The 13,698-nt window shown below is 30.8% G+C and overlaps 1 protein-coding gene across 1 annotated transcript in view; it reads left to right on the top strand.

Annotated features, from left to right (window-relative positions):
- Nucleotides 1-237: 237 nt before the first annotated feature.
- Nucleotides 238-13,698, top strand: part of LOC117176646 (carnitine O-palmitoyltransferase 1, muscle isoform) — a 168,312-nt gene continuing 154,851 nt past the window's right edge. Inside the window, exon 1 of the mRNA XM_033366899.1 lies at nt 238-979. The gene's annotated coding sequence lies outside the window, so the exon portion shown is untranslated. The remainder of the gene's footprint in view (nt 980-13,698) is intronic.

The following is a 13,698-nucleotide window of genomic DNA, read 5'->3' as shown; positions in this document are numbered from 1 at the left end:
CGAAAATAAAAAGAATAGCAAGATTGATCAAGAATATTAAAAAACGATAAATATATAATGTATAATTAAACTGGCAATATGTTTTAAAACTGTCGAAAAACATGGAGGGTGGTAGTGCCCCTTCCACCAACAGAAATTGTTCAACGTGGCTGGGTAGTTTACTGTGAAAAATTATACACAATTATACGCAGGCAAACACATGCGCACATTTTCTAGACGTAGTTGAGTGTTCTCTGGGCAAGTGTGTTGATGGCGTTCGAGTGTGTAGGTTAAAGCCGCTCAAGCAAAGATATTCAGGTTCATGAGCAAAGCACTGCAGTCAGCACTCGACTGTAGTGAAATTCTTGGCGTTCTTGGCTCGCTGTTGGCACATCGCAAATCGTATTGTGCCTGTTTGAGTTTGTTCATCAGTTTACACAATCAAATATTCATACATATATACCACCTTTAGAGTGTGCACTCGAGCTATCGAAGAAAACGAAACTGTGTCGCGATTTTTTCGATTCGTCAGGAGTTAGTCTTCACTGAAGATCCTACGCGTTAATACGATACATCTTTGTACGAGGTGCATCGCTCCGTGACTTGTTCTATTATTGCCATAGAGTCGTTGAATGTCTTTCAAGATGGAAAAACAATATTAGTTCCTGTACTATACAGCTTCTGTGTTATATTATTAATACACTGCCAAGTGCATTTTTGGACAGATAAAAATTCGAGGTAAGAGGCGCGGTCTACACACCCCCGTCTTCGGCCAATCCGAACTCGAATTTCACTTTCTCGCGTCTATCTCGTGCGGAGTGTTCTACGCACAATAAATAGTTTCAAAATAGGGTGTACATTTTTAAAGTGCTACGCATAACTGTTAATTTGGAAATTTCGTGATATAATTGTGCCCTGTTAAGTTAACCAAGGCTGCACGTTTTTATTTTGCTGGCTTTGTTCTGAGGTGGAAAGATCGACACCCTTGTTTGCATTTCACGTAAGTAGTAAACAAATATTTCATGACTAGTATTTCACTACCGAGAATCGAAGGCTGTAACTAGCGAACACTGTAACCATTCTTTTTCTCAACAAATTCTTTTTCTAGGAAAAGAAACGCTTTTCTCATATTACCTTGAAAAATTATTTCTGTTTAAAATTTACGTCATTCACTGCCGCCACTTTTCGCAGTAAATTGTCTTTCTGATAAAAATGTTTATAATCAGGCCTCACTGACTAATCCATATGTATTCGGAAAGGTTTGATTGGGTTAACAAAAAATTATACATGCCTTAAATTCAACAAATTTTTTAATTAAAAATTTCGCGGAGAAAAAGAAAATGATGTATTATATGATTGTTGTTGGATGTACTAAGGTTAAACAATTAGGAAGTTTCAAAACAATCGCATGTCTAACCATGTGTTCGGTTCGACATGAAACTGAACACGTGCTTCGAATACTGGATTTTTCAAAATCGAAAAATCTCATTTTCCATCAATCAACGCGGCTTGATTTCCTTAGAATCTTAGATTATCGAAATTCAAAAAAAATCCAAATTACTTAGTTTCTTCGATGAAAGATAGACCCAAAATAAATGCATTTCAAATTCGAATTTTCAATATTCGAACCAACATTGCAATGTATAGGGTAGGAGCACCAAGTCTGCCCCCCCCCCCGCCCCCATTGTCGATACCCTTATGTAATTTCTTAGATAATGCATTTTTTTAGCCGGTTTCGCCTCAATTAATGTATTCATACTATCATATTTAGATATAATGCATTTATTAATTAATTATCTAATGCAATGGAATATTTATCTAAAATAGTTTATCTTCGGTTTTTAACATGCCAATAATTTGGCTACGATGCCAAGAATTGTTGCTCTTGCACTGATGCTAGTTAAACTCGAAATTTCGGTATAAATTTCCAAATTGTAAAAGTTTTAAGAGTAACTTGGAAGTGCTTGGAAAGTGGACAACTTTCTTTAAATTGCATCGCTTTAAAGTGGAAAGGAAATTTAAAAGGTGGAATCTACATTGCTGGCTGCTTTTGGCAAAGTGCAAAATACGAAATAAAAGCGAATTACGTATACAGTCACGCAAATACCTGAAAATATAATTTTCAAGGTAAAAACTGAGGAAAATCGTGTTTATAAAAAGAAAAATTGAAGTACTCGATACTCGAAAATGGGATAATCGAAATGATTTAGGGTTCTGTTCATATTCTTGGAGTGATATAAAAAGCAAGTGGGACTGCTGGATAGGTATGAGGTTTTGAATGAGGTTTTGAATGAGGGTGGGTGTCACCGAATGCAAACTCTCCCAAAAATCGTATGAACAAACCCATAAAAAAGGTTATGTATAAAAAATAGGTACCAACAAAAAAAGTTACAGTAACGGTAAAAATAAATTATTATAAAATAAATAATTCTTAAGGCAGAGAGTCTAGGTAAACGATAAAGTGTGATTTATACATAGAACGTTTCGTTAAACGCGTCAAAAGCCAAAAACTACAAAAATAACTCCTCAATTACATGGGCTTACTCTAAAATGCGTAAAAGTCCCTTTCGTATGCTTGAAAAAAAAGGAAAAGGAAAAAAGCCGGCAATATGCAATCTTGCCGGCGCCAGCAGGCTAACCACTACGAATTTAAAAACTTTGGGACAAACGAATGTTGCAAAAAGAAGACGAGGTAAAACGTAGGTCTACCTAAGATAATTATTTTGAAGCCTTTTGATACTTTTTTCTAATGCAATATTTTTCACATTCTTACTAAAATATTAAACAGACAGGTAAAGACACAGGGAAATTTCCGAACCTAAGAACAACAGTAAAAATTTTTAAATAATAACATAAGGAATAAAATGCTTCTATTTCATGAACACATTTTTTATATCTTATTATTTATGTATTCATAATGTTTTTAATTTGTTGTATTTGGGAATTTTATGATTCGGAAATTCTTCTGTGTCGGAAATTGTATATTGTTGCATATTTTATAATGTCGGCAAGTTCATTTCAATGATCTATTATCGGAAATTTTCAAATTCGGTAACATCCTAATTTTTAGTTTTTCGGGATTTTGCAATCATCCCTTTTTAAGGAAAATATATACTGTGGTGACTGTAGTTCGACAGATTAAAAAAAATTTAATATGTTTCTAATTGAAAGCTATTTCTAATTTTCAGTTTAAATATGATAAAAATTAGGCCGTGGCTACGTGTACTAAAATATTGGTATAATATTTTTCCGGCAAAATTAGGGAAAGCTGGAAAAGGGAATATTTGTACCTAGATTTTGGTAGGAATTACCGGTTTTTTTGTTCAGTTCGTATACTGTAGACATTTTTTCTGCTTCCCTTGGAATTCTCTTTTTTCTGTAAAAAAATAAAAGAACAAGTTTCAACTTACCCTATTTTGGAATTTTTGTTTGCAATATGCGCTGTGATTTTTGTTATATTTTTTATACTATACTCACAAATAGTTTTTTAGCTGATTTTTTATATATTTGATTTTATAATTAATATTTTTGCGCTTGTATTTTATCTGGACAATCATTACAGTAGGTGAGTGATCATTGGGTGAGAAATGATTATAAATTTAGGTCGTTTGATATTCAATCCTCGTTTCCATATTCTCGAATAGCGATAAGATGGAATGAAAGAGATAGTCGTCATTATAATCAAGAGTGTGTGAAAAAAAAGAAATGAAAATTTTTCAAAATATTGTACAAAAGTGATTCGCAATGTGAAGAGTTATTTACAAGTTGAATTTTACGCACCGCTTTGTTAATACTAGGTGACAAAACTGCATACCTATTCGCATTTGTAAAAGTTTCATTTTTAAAATTTAACTTTCTTTAGTATATATGTTATTAAATAATTATAATAATTTTATAATCCTTTATTGACAGATGTTTCTCAGTGCCAACGTAAATTTTTTATCTCATCTGTTTCTCCACTCGCTTGTTGGAAATTTAAATGATTACATTTTTTAAATTATTATTTTTAAATAATTTAGAATTCTGTAATTTAGACTATTTCAAAGTGAAGGAAAGCTGGCAGGTAACTTCAAAATTAAATGGTTTATTTTTATGCTTAAAATTTAAAACTTTTTATTTCGCAGCTAAAGTTGTTCAAATTTAATTCAAACAAAACGTTTTAACTATAATTTTGTTGTATAATATTCTTATGCCATCATAAAGATCAAGAAAGAATGAAAAACAAAGCAAGTGACACAGTACCGCTGATTTTGAAAACTTTTTGATTAGGTTGCAATAAACCTTAAATTTGATTTCTTCATTGTAGAATAAAGAAAACAGAATAAATAGACCTAAAAAAAAATTGTTGGCGTGTAAACATCAAGCATGGTCAAGGAAAAAAAGGTGATTCGACCTCAATTACAGATGCGATTGCGTTAGGTTTCGTATAATTAATTCAAATCCGAAATTTTGGTCAGCGTAAAATGAATCGTTTCATTTCAGATAGAATGCGTTGGTTCAATTCTGGTTTCGTTAGCAAAACGTTAACTTGTTTTTTATCGTAATTTGGTATTCATAGGAAGGCCAGTGCTGACTCATTATCTCGTACAAAGGTCAGTTTGCAACATTCCAAATGTTTTCTTTTGTCTGACTTCATCAAATGATTAAACCTTCGCATATTTGTTTTCACAATAAAAGTAGCGTTTTAATTTGTTAGGGAAATTTAAAAATCTAAAATGTTCAAGTTTATTTTTACTTCGTATTTGTATGTTGCACGTTTGTATTTTTCATAAATGATCATTTTTGGCGGAAAAAATGTGTGATATCTTACGAAATGAGGTAACAAAGTAACGGTAAAAGGATCGATATTGAATTCTTCGCGTAGACACATTCCATAGTTGGCTTAAACTTTAAAGATATCCTATTTACCCTAATTTACTCAATTTTTAATATCCTCAAGTGTCAGCTGTTTCCTCGTTTTAAGATGTAGGCTTGATTGAAGAAAAATTGAACCTCTAACTTAAAATAAATTAAATAAATGAATAATTTGTAAATTTAGGTGGTTCAAAGTTATAAAATTTCCAATTTGGCAATTTTTTTTTTTAATGTGACTTTAATATATTAATATTATTTTAATATTATATATGTTTCAGTTTTTAAGGCTTGAATTTGAAAATTTGAGTGATCCATGAAATTGTTTGAAACCCGAGAATTGAGTGCAACTACTTTTCTGAGATTTGATCTAATAAGATTTGCACAAGCCAAACATTCGTTACCAATAAGTAATAAGATATTTACACCTTCAAGTTACCGTTTAAATATTTTTCTATAACTGACGAATAGTTTATTGTTGTTCTAAATTGAATATTAGAATAAAATTCACAGGAAATTATAAACATGTCGGATATGCGTGTCCATAGAAGATCGCGGAAACTAGTCTGTACAGCGTAGAATGTACATGAACGATTTCGACCTTGCTCAATGGTTTTTTGTTGACATTTCTGTGTCAATGAATTCAAACTAAAGATTTATATTATTTGAAATTATGGGAAATTGCTTAATTTAAAGAGATAAAAAAATACTGCGTTTCTATTCTATAAACAAACAGTTTATTCAAATTGCAGAAGAAAGGTACGTCTAAACTGTCGACTGTGACTTAGATCATAAAAATGGCCCACTCACGCTCTTTTTAAAACAGTCAGCCCTGTACTCCAGATCATGGCATTCGTCACTTCACACCAAAACCATAAAACTAAGCACTCACTTCTCTATGCATTCTTAAAATCGTGAGAGAAGATTAGCTTTTGCTTTACAATCTCACGCATTCCAATATTCTTTCTAATACTCAACACGCCCCCTCAAAAATTAATCGACGACAATTATTTTTATTTACATACTTACATACAACTTCAGGACTTAATTTTACTAAATATGACGTACGTACCCTTCTTCTGATTTCTGGGAAGTTACATATGGCCCAACATTCGTTGCAAGGATTGGGGAAACCCCAGAAAAACCCAATCAGACCATTCTAATATATATATATGTATGTATGTATATATTGTTTCAGCACAAAACATTACATACAATATGTACATTGTTCTCAATCGCTTATTCTAAAACCATTTTGGTTCTCAGCTCTACAAATCTTGCAGCTGGTAGCGGCTTCGTTAGCATATCAGCTAACTGTTCACCTGTAGGAATATACATTAATTTTATTAAATTTTTCTCTACATGTTCGCTTGTAAAATGATATTTTATGTCAATATTTTTGGATCTTTTATGGCTCGTTGGATTATTCTCAATGCTTATACAACCGTTATTAATTATTGGTTTGGAAATATTTATACTAATACTATTTGCTAATGAGTTTAGCCACATTGCTTCCTTTACTGTCTCAAAAAGAGCCATATATTCAGCTTCAGTAGATGAAGCTGCCACAGATAACTGTTTCTTTGTATTCCAACATATTGTAAATTTTTCAAATAATTTAAATACATAGCCAGTTGTGCTTTTTCTATCATTTTCGTTATGACCACCCCAATCAGAATCAACATAACCACATAATAGTTGCTTATAATTTCCCCTGACATATGTTAATTTAATATCAATAGAGCCCTTGAGATATCTTAATACTCTTTTTAGACATTGCCACAATTCCTTGTTATTTTTATTCGAGAATCTAATCAAAATATGTATTGCAGTACTTAAATCAGGCCGCGAACAAACCATTAAATACATTAAACGCTCAATAAGATTTGGGCAAGGAGCATCATACTTTTCGTCTGAATTTAAAGCAGTATAATCTAATTTACTCTCAAGAGGTGTGCTTACAGCTTTGCAATCAGCCATATTGAATTTATCAAGAATTGTTTTAATGTACGCGCTTTGATTTAAGGTAATTCTATCTTCATTTCCATCTATTTTTATCTCAACAGAGAGTTTAATTTCATTCAAATCTGTCATACGAAATGTATTCATTAAATAATTCTTGAAACTTCTCATTGTTTCATCATTAGCAGTGGCAATTACTAAATCATCCACATACAGAACTACATAGATATTTTTAGATATATTCCCTTTGTCTAAAATATAAATACATCGATCAACAGATAATTTAGAAAACCTTTATCAATTAGAGTTTGTTCAAATACTTCAAACCAGCATTTGACTGCTTGTTTAAGTCCATATATGGCTCTATTTAATTTGCAAACTTGATTGTCTTTACATTTAATACGTTCAGGTACTTTCATATAAATTTCTTCTTTTAATTTACCATTTAAAAAAGCACTTTTGACATCCATATGATGAATCAATAAATTAAACTGATTTGAAAAATCCATTATGAATCTGAAGCTTGAAATTCTTGCGACTGGCGCAAAAATTTCATTATAGTCAATCAGATACTCTTGACTGAAACCGCGAGCAACGAGACGAGCTTTGTAACTTAATGGATTTCCAAATTCATCGTTTTTAATAGTAAAGATCCATTTGCAATCAACTATATTTTTATTTTCAGGCTTCGTTACTAAAGTCCAGATGTTATTAATTAAAAGTGAATCAATTTCATCTTTAATAGCTTTTCCCCACTCTACTCTATCAACTCTGTTTTCAATTTGATGAATTGAAGTGGGTATTTTACATAAAAGTGATTGAGCGCACATGATATAATCGTCTGATATATCATCTTCATTATATGATACATGAAAACGATTTTTAATCCTTTCACTTCTTCTAGGCTCAGGGAATTTTTCGACTTCCAATTGTTTATCTTGAGATGTTGACTCAGTGTGCAAATTTATATCTGTTTCATTTACAGATTTCTCAACCTCAGTACCTAATTTAGCAACTTTATTAGGAATAATTTTAATTCTTGATTCTAATGTACCTGATTTATCATTATCAGATTTATGAGACTTTTCAACTGATTTTGACAGAATGTCAGATGCATCAGTTACATTTTGGGAGTTTTCTAAATTAACCCCTTCAGGTCTTACCACAGGCTTGGGCACCAAGAAATTTGTCTCATCAACAATAACGTCTCGAACTACACAGAACTTTCCACTTTCTACGTCCCACACTTTATAACCATTTGGTTCATACCCTACTAATATACCCTTCCAGGATTTTTCATCAAATTTGGTCTTTCTGGCTTTATTATGTACATAAACTGTAGAACCAAAAACTTTCAAATATATTAATTGAGGTTTCTTTTCATGCTACAATTCATATGGTGTTTTACTATGTTTCACAGCTTTAGTTGGTGTTAAATTAATTAACAAAGTAGCAGTTAGAACCGCTTCTCTCCAAAAACATTTTTCTAAACTAGCACCAAAAATCATGGCACGGGTTTTCTCCGTTATTGTCCTAATCATTCGTTCTGATACACCATTTAGCTGTGGGGTTCGTGGAATTGTCAAGTGATAACTAATACCTTTTTGCACACAAAAGTCTTTCATCTCATTTGATAAATATTCCCATCCATTATCACTATACAAATGAACTATTTTCAAATTAAAATGAGTCTCACTTTTTGCAATAAACTCTTTAAAAACTGAGAAAACATCTGATTTATATGCAATTAAATATGTAACACAATAGTGAGTAAATTCATCAACAAAGATCACAAAAAAGTTATTATCAACCGTTGAAGGAGTGATTGGACCGCAAACATCAAAATGAACAATAAATAACGGGCGTTTCACATAAGTTTTATCTTTAGACTTCTCAAAAGGTAATCGTGCTTGTTTGCCATTAATGCACGCTTCACACAAATTATCGTTTGGAATCACATGATCAACTTGGCTCATGTCATTTATCATTTTCTTATTTTTTAATTCTATAAATTTTGATCTTCCAATATGACCCAAACGTTGATGCCAAAATTCACAATTACTACATATGACATTACTTGCCTGATTCTTATCGTTTATCATATTATTTTCAACAATAAAAACGACACTTATTGAATTATTCAATGGCTTACCTTTCATCAGGACCTTAGCGTCTTTTATTACCTGAACTCCACCTGTTTCATTAAATACAACTTTCATACCAGCTTCTTGCATTTTTAGAACTGAAAGTAGATTATTTGAAATGTCAGGACAATAGAGCACATTTTCCAGAAATCCTGGGATTCCCAAATTAGTTGTGACCTGGATTGTTCCCTTCTTTATCGCACTTATGAAGGATCCATTTTTCGTAATAGAAATCTTCATAGGAGGTTGCAATTCAATGAAGCTGCTGAACAAATCATCCCTCTTGACAATATGGTCCGAAGCTCCAGAGTCGAGAAGGAAATAACTTTTCCTTCTTTTTCAGGTAAACAGTCTCCAGCCCAAAACCAGATGTGCTTGTAAATGAAGTCGATGGTTTTTCAGTTATTTGAACGTTTTGAACAGTTCTATTTCTATCATTTTGGTATTGAAGTCCTCTTTTGTGGTAGTGACAATTTTTCTTTGTGTCCTTTCCTGCCACAGTGATGACATTTGACCTCAAATGATTTTTTTTATTTGAAGTTCCGTTCTTTAAATTGTCCCTGACGAAAATTTTTCGAGAATCTTGAAGCTTCATTGTTATATTTTTTTGCAGTAGATACATCTTTATTTTCAGCTTGAAGCACCTTTACGCTCGTATCTCCACTTCCATTTTTTAATTTAACTTCATGATCAAGAAGTCTTGTCTTCACAAAAGCCAGAGTCAAATTATCTTCTGATAATGTCTCGATAGCAGTTATTACACCATCATGTGTTGTAGGAAGAGTTAGAAGTAGATGAAACACCTTGTCAGTTTCATCTAATTTAGCACCTGCTGCTGAAAGCTCAGTAATCAAATCGTCGAAAACTGTAAAATGTTTGATCAATTTTGTATAACCAGTCAATTTTAATCCGCGTAACTTCTTTCTAAGAGCTAACTGAGTAGCAAGGCTTTTGCGTTCATAAATAACATCCAAATTACGTACTATTTCTTTCGCAGTACGCTCTGCCTTTGCAAAACCGAGAAACGAGTCAGATAAGTACTCAACAATTACACTTTTGGCAGTTCTCTCGGCTTTATTCCATGCATGATTCACATTAACCGGAATTTCACTATCTAAAACTTAAATTACGTCTAACTCAGTTAACAATGCACGTATTCTAAACTTCCAGACACTATATTTTTCTCCATCAAATGGTTTGATGTTCCTTTTCATTTTTAAACTTTCCATTGTCACTTGTCACGCAAAAAACTTCACAAAATTGTAAAATCTTCACAGTTTCTTTACAGTTTCATCACTTCAGATTTTTATTTACATTAAACAAAATATCGCTAATTTCTGGGTCCATAACCTATGGGAAATTGCTGTATTTAAAGAGATAAAAAAATACTGCGTTTCAATCCTATAAACAAACAGTTTAGTCAAATTGCAGAAGAAAGGTACGTCTAACTCCTAAGAGTGAAGCAAAACGACTGTCGACGAAGGTCCTAGACTTAGGTCAGAAAAATGGCCTACTCACGCCCTTTTTAAAACAGTCAACCCTATACTCCAGATCATGGCATTCGTCACTTCACACCAAAACCATAAAACTAAACACTCACTTCTATATGCATTCTTAAAATCGTGAGAGGAGATTAACTTTTGCTTTACAATCTCACGCATTCCAATATTCTTTCTAATACTCAACAGAAATCTATTGAATGACATGTTATAAAACATGGACATTTCCAAACGTTTTTCATTAAAGATTTACGACTTTAAACCATTTTAATTTTAATAAATTTAATTTTAGATAAAAACTGGACAATTGAGTAAAAAAAATGGTGGTACGTGCTTCAGCGTTAAAATGAGGAGAAAATCAATGCTTTATATAAGATACTTTTAATTCCTTCCCTCAGACAGTCGTCTATGCCAGTCTGGATCCTTTATGTATACACTGAAAAAAAATTTGCATTGAATCAAGTAGGCTAATTTACTTGGCTGATTTTACTGGAAAGAAAAAAGTATTTTCTTTTTACAAGGGACCGATTTTCTTCAATCAAGAAAATAATAGAATCAGGACAACTATCTGAATCAAGAATATATTTACTCTAAGCAAAAAACTATTGAGTTAATTTGTTTCATTATACTTATTTGCGTGAAGTTTAATAAAATATTGAATTAAGAATATTATATTCTCATGATAAGTAACTAAAACTCTAACAAAATTCTTGATCCAAGTAAATTCATATACTTATTTTGACTCCTATTTTAATTTAAAGAATGTTCACGTTCTTGAGACGAGAAAATGAATGTATTCAGTGCAGAAATAATTTCGATTAAAATAATGCTTGGATATTTTCCTTCAAATAATTATTTATTTGAAACGAATGTCAGATTTACTTTGAAGATACCTATATCATCAAAATAGAATCACATCAGTCTTTTCAATACAAAAACTTTAGACTTAATACAATAGACATCGCGCACATATTATGAAAATTAATATATTGGTGCACATAAGCAATTTTATTTATGCAAATGTAGATAGGAATTTGCAACTTTGATAAACTACAAACTTTACGCTGACACACAAATCAAATCACTCATAAAACTATTTAAAAAATTATAAGTTTATTTCGTCGGTAAGTTTTTGTGGGTAAGAATTAAAAATTCGCAAATAGATTTAAAGAAAGTGTTATTAATTTTTAAATAATTATGCAAGAGTCAAAAGTAATTTCATTCCTAAAATTATTAAAAGGTTATAAATGTCCTGCGTCTACAATTTTTTTCGCTGATTATTTGTATGTATTAATCTACTTAAAATTAAATTATTTCGAAGTTTTTGAACCCTGAAACATTTTTGTAAATGATAAAAAATAAATATATGACAGCATAAAACAAAGTTATAAGTTTTAAAAAATGCTTAAAATACAATTATTACATTTTTTTGATAGTTAAAAAAAATGGTTTGCGTTTATCAAGCAAAATATTTAAGGAAAAAGAATTCAATAACATTTTTAAAAAGTTTATTAAGAATGCACTTCATTTTATGAAAGAATATTTAAAAAATTGACCATTAGAATTTTTTCAAATAAAATAATTGAGAATACGAGGAAGCAAATAAATATTTTCCATACGACCCCACCGTGAGACCCTATCACTTCTAACCTGCAAGTTCTTGCATCAAACGTTTCTTTACAGAATTCTTTTTTCTTCTGATTTCGAAGTATTTTATACTTGAAATAAAAATAAAATATCGAGCACTTTTTTAAATGGGTAATATTTAATCTAGCGATCAATTCTTTTTTACATATTTTAAATTATTTTTGTTTGGAATTGTTATTTTAAATTAAAACCTGAATTAATAAGTACTATAAAAGAATTAAATAAATCGAAAATTGTTGTTAAATTGTTGTTTTAGGAAAGCAATTCCATATTCAAATCTTAGTAAACAATGTATGATCAAAGCATTCGATAAATTAAAAACTTTGTGGTTTATGTAAATTTTCGTGTAGCAGAACATTCTTTTTTTGTCATTGATGTTATCAAAGAATTTTTATACACCCAACTTTTCTTTATAATTCATTACCTTTGGGTCGTTTTTAAGCGGTTTAAATATTTAGAAACAACAAGTGTTAAGTCCCTTGTTAAATAAGTGAAATTTACTTCACCTTTTCACATATTTTATATTATTGTTTAAGAAATTTTATATTTCATTAAAAATTGAGTAAGAGAGTATTATATACGATAAAAGAGTTGGATAAATTGAAACCTGCGCATTTTTTGGAAAATTTTTGTTTAATGTTTATTACTTTTAGATATTTCATAACTTTTTTAAATTTACTTGATTCAAGAACAATTTTTTTTCAGTATAATAGTCGGTAAAATGGCATTTTGATTGAGGCTACGGGATATAAAGAGAATCGCAGAAGTTTATAGTAAAAATGGGTCAAGGAATTACTCACTATTAAGCGGGGAATTTTGCATTTAGTCGCTAGCCACATGCCTATACATTATTTTATACTATCATATTAAAAAAAAATGTTCTCTTCTGTCTGCAAACAAAGTTTAATCTTTCCCCTCTTTTTCGTGCAAAAACTATCGTATGATATTCAATTTAAAAATCTTAGAAATTGGTAACCCCTCAGAATAGTGTCATGGTGGTCCTAAACGTGATTTGAGTTTTATGAAAATGTACCCACAAACGGTTTTCACAGGCTTTTTCTGAATCATATGTAGACTCAAAATCCACCAAGCGAAAAATCTTAGCTACTCCTTTTCTCGAGATATTCACATTTTTATATTTTAGCTTTTATAGTGTAACAATGTCACAAATAATGAGTTAAAGAGGGCTAAACAATTTTTTTAAATTTATTATTTATAGCGATTTATTTATTAAAAAGTTTAAGTATAATATCTATGAAGCGAATATTGTACATAAACCACGTTAGGAGTGATCCAGGCCCGACGACGAGGACGTAAGTGGTTATAGGGTCCTATTTTTTTACATTTTTAAAGATTTTTTGTTGTAGTTTTTGTTTCTTACTTGTTTCTTCTTATATATTGCAGTGGTTTATATAAAATTATAAGATTATATTAAAATAATATTTTAATGTTAAATATAGAGTGATGAGAATTCAACTACTGCTTTAAATAATTGAGGTAAATGCGATTCATCATTCATATCATTTTCTTGATAGCATGCCCAGAGCTTCAAAAATTCACGATGAATCGTCTCTTCTGCTTGCTCGGACACAAATCCATAGCCATTATCTGTGTGT

This window comes from Belonocnema kinseyi, chromosome 7, assembly GCF_010883055.1.
Source record: "Belonocnema kinseyi isolate 2016_QV_RU_SX_M_011 chromosome 7, B_treatae_v1, whole genome shotgun sequence".
NCBI lineage: Eukaryota > Metazoa > Arthropoda > Insecta > Hymenoptera > Cynipidae > Belonocnema > Belonocnema kinseyi.
This window is presented reverse-complemented; position numbering and strand designations above follow the sequence as displayed.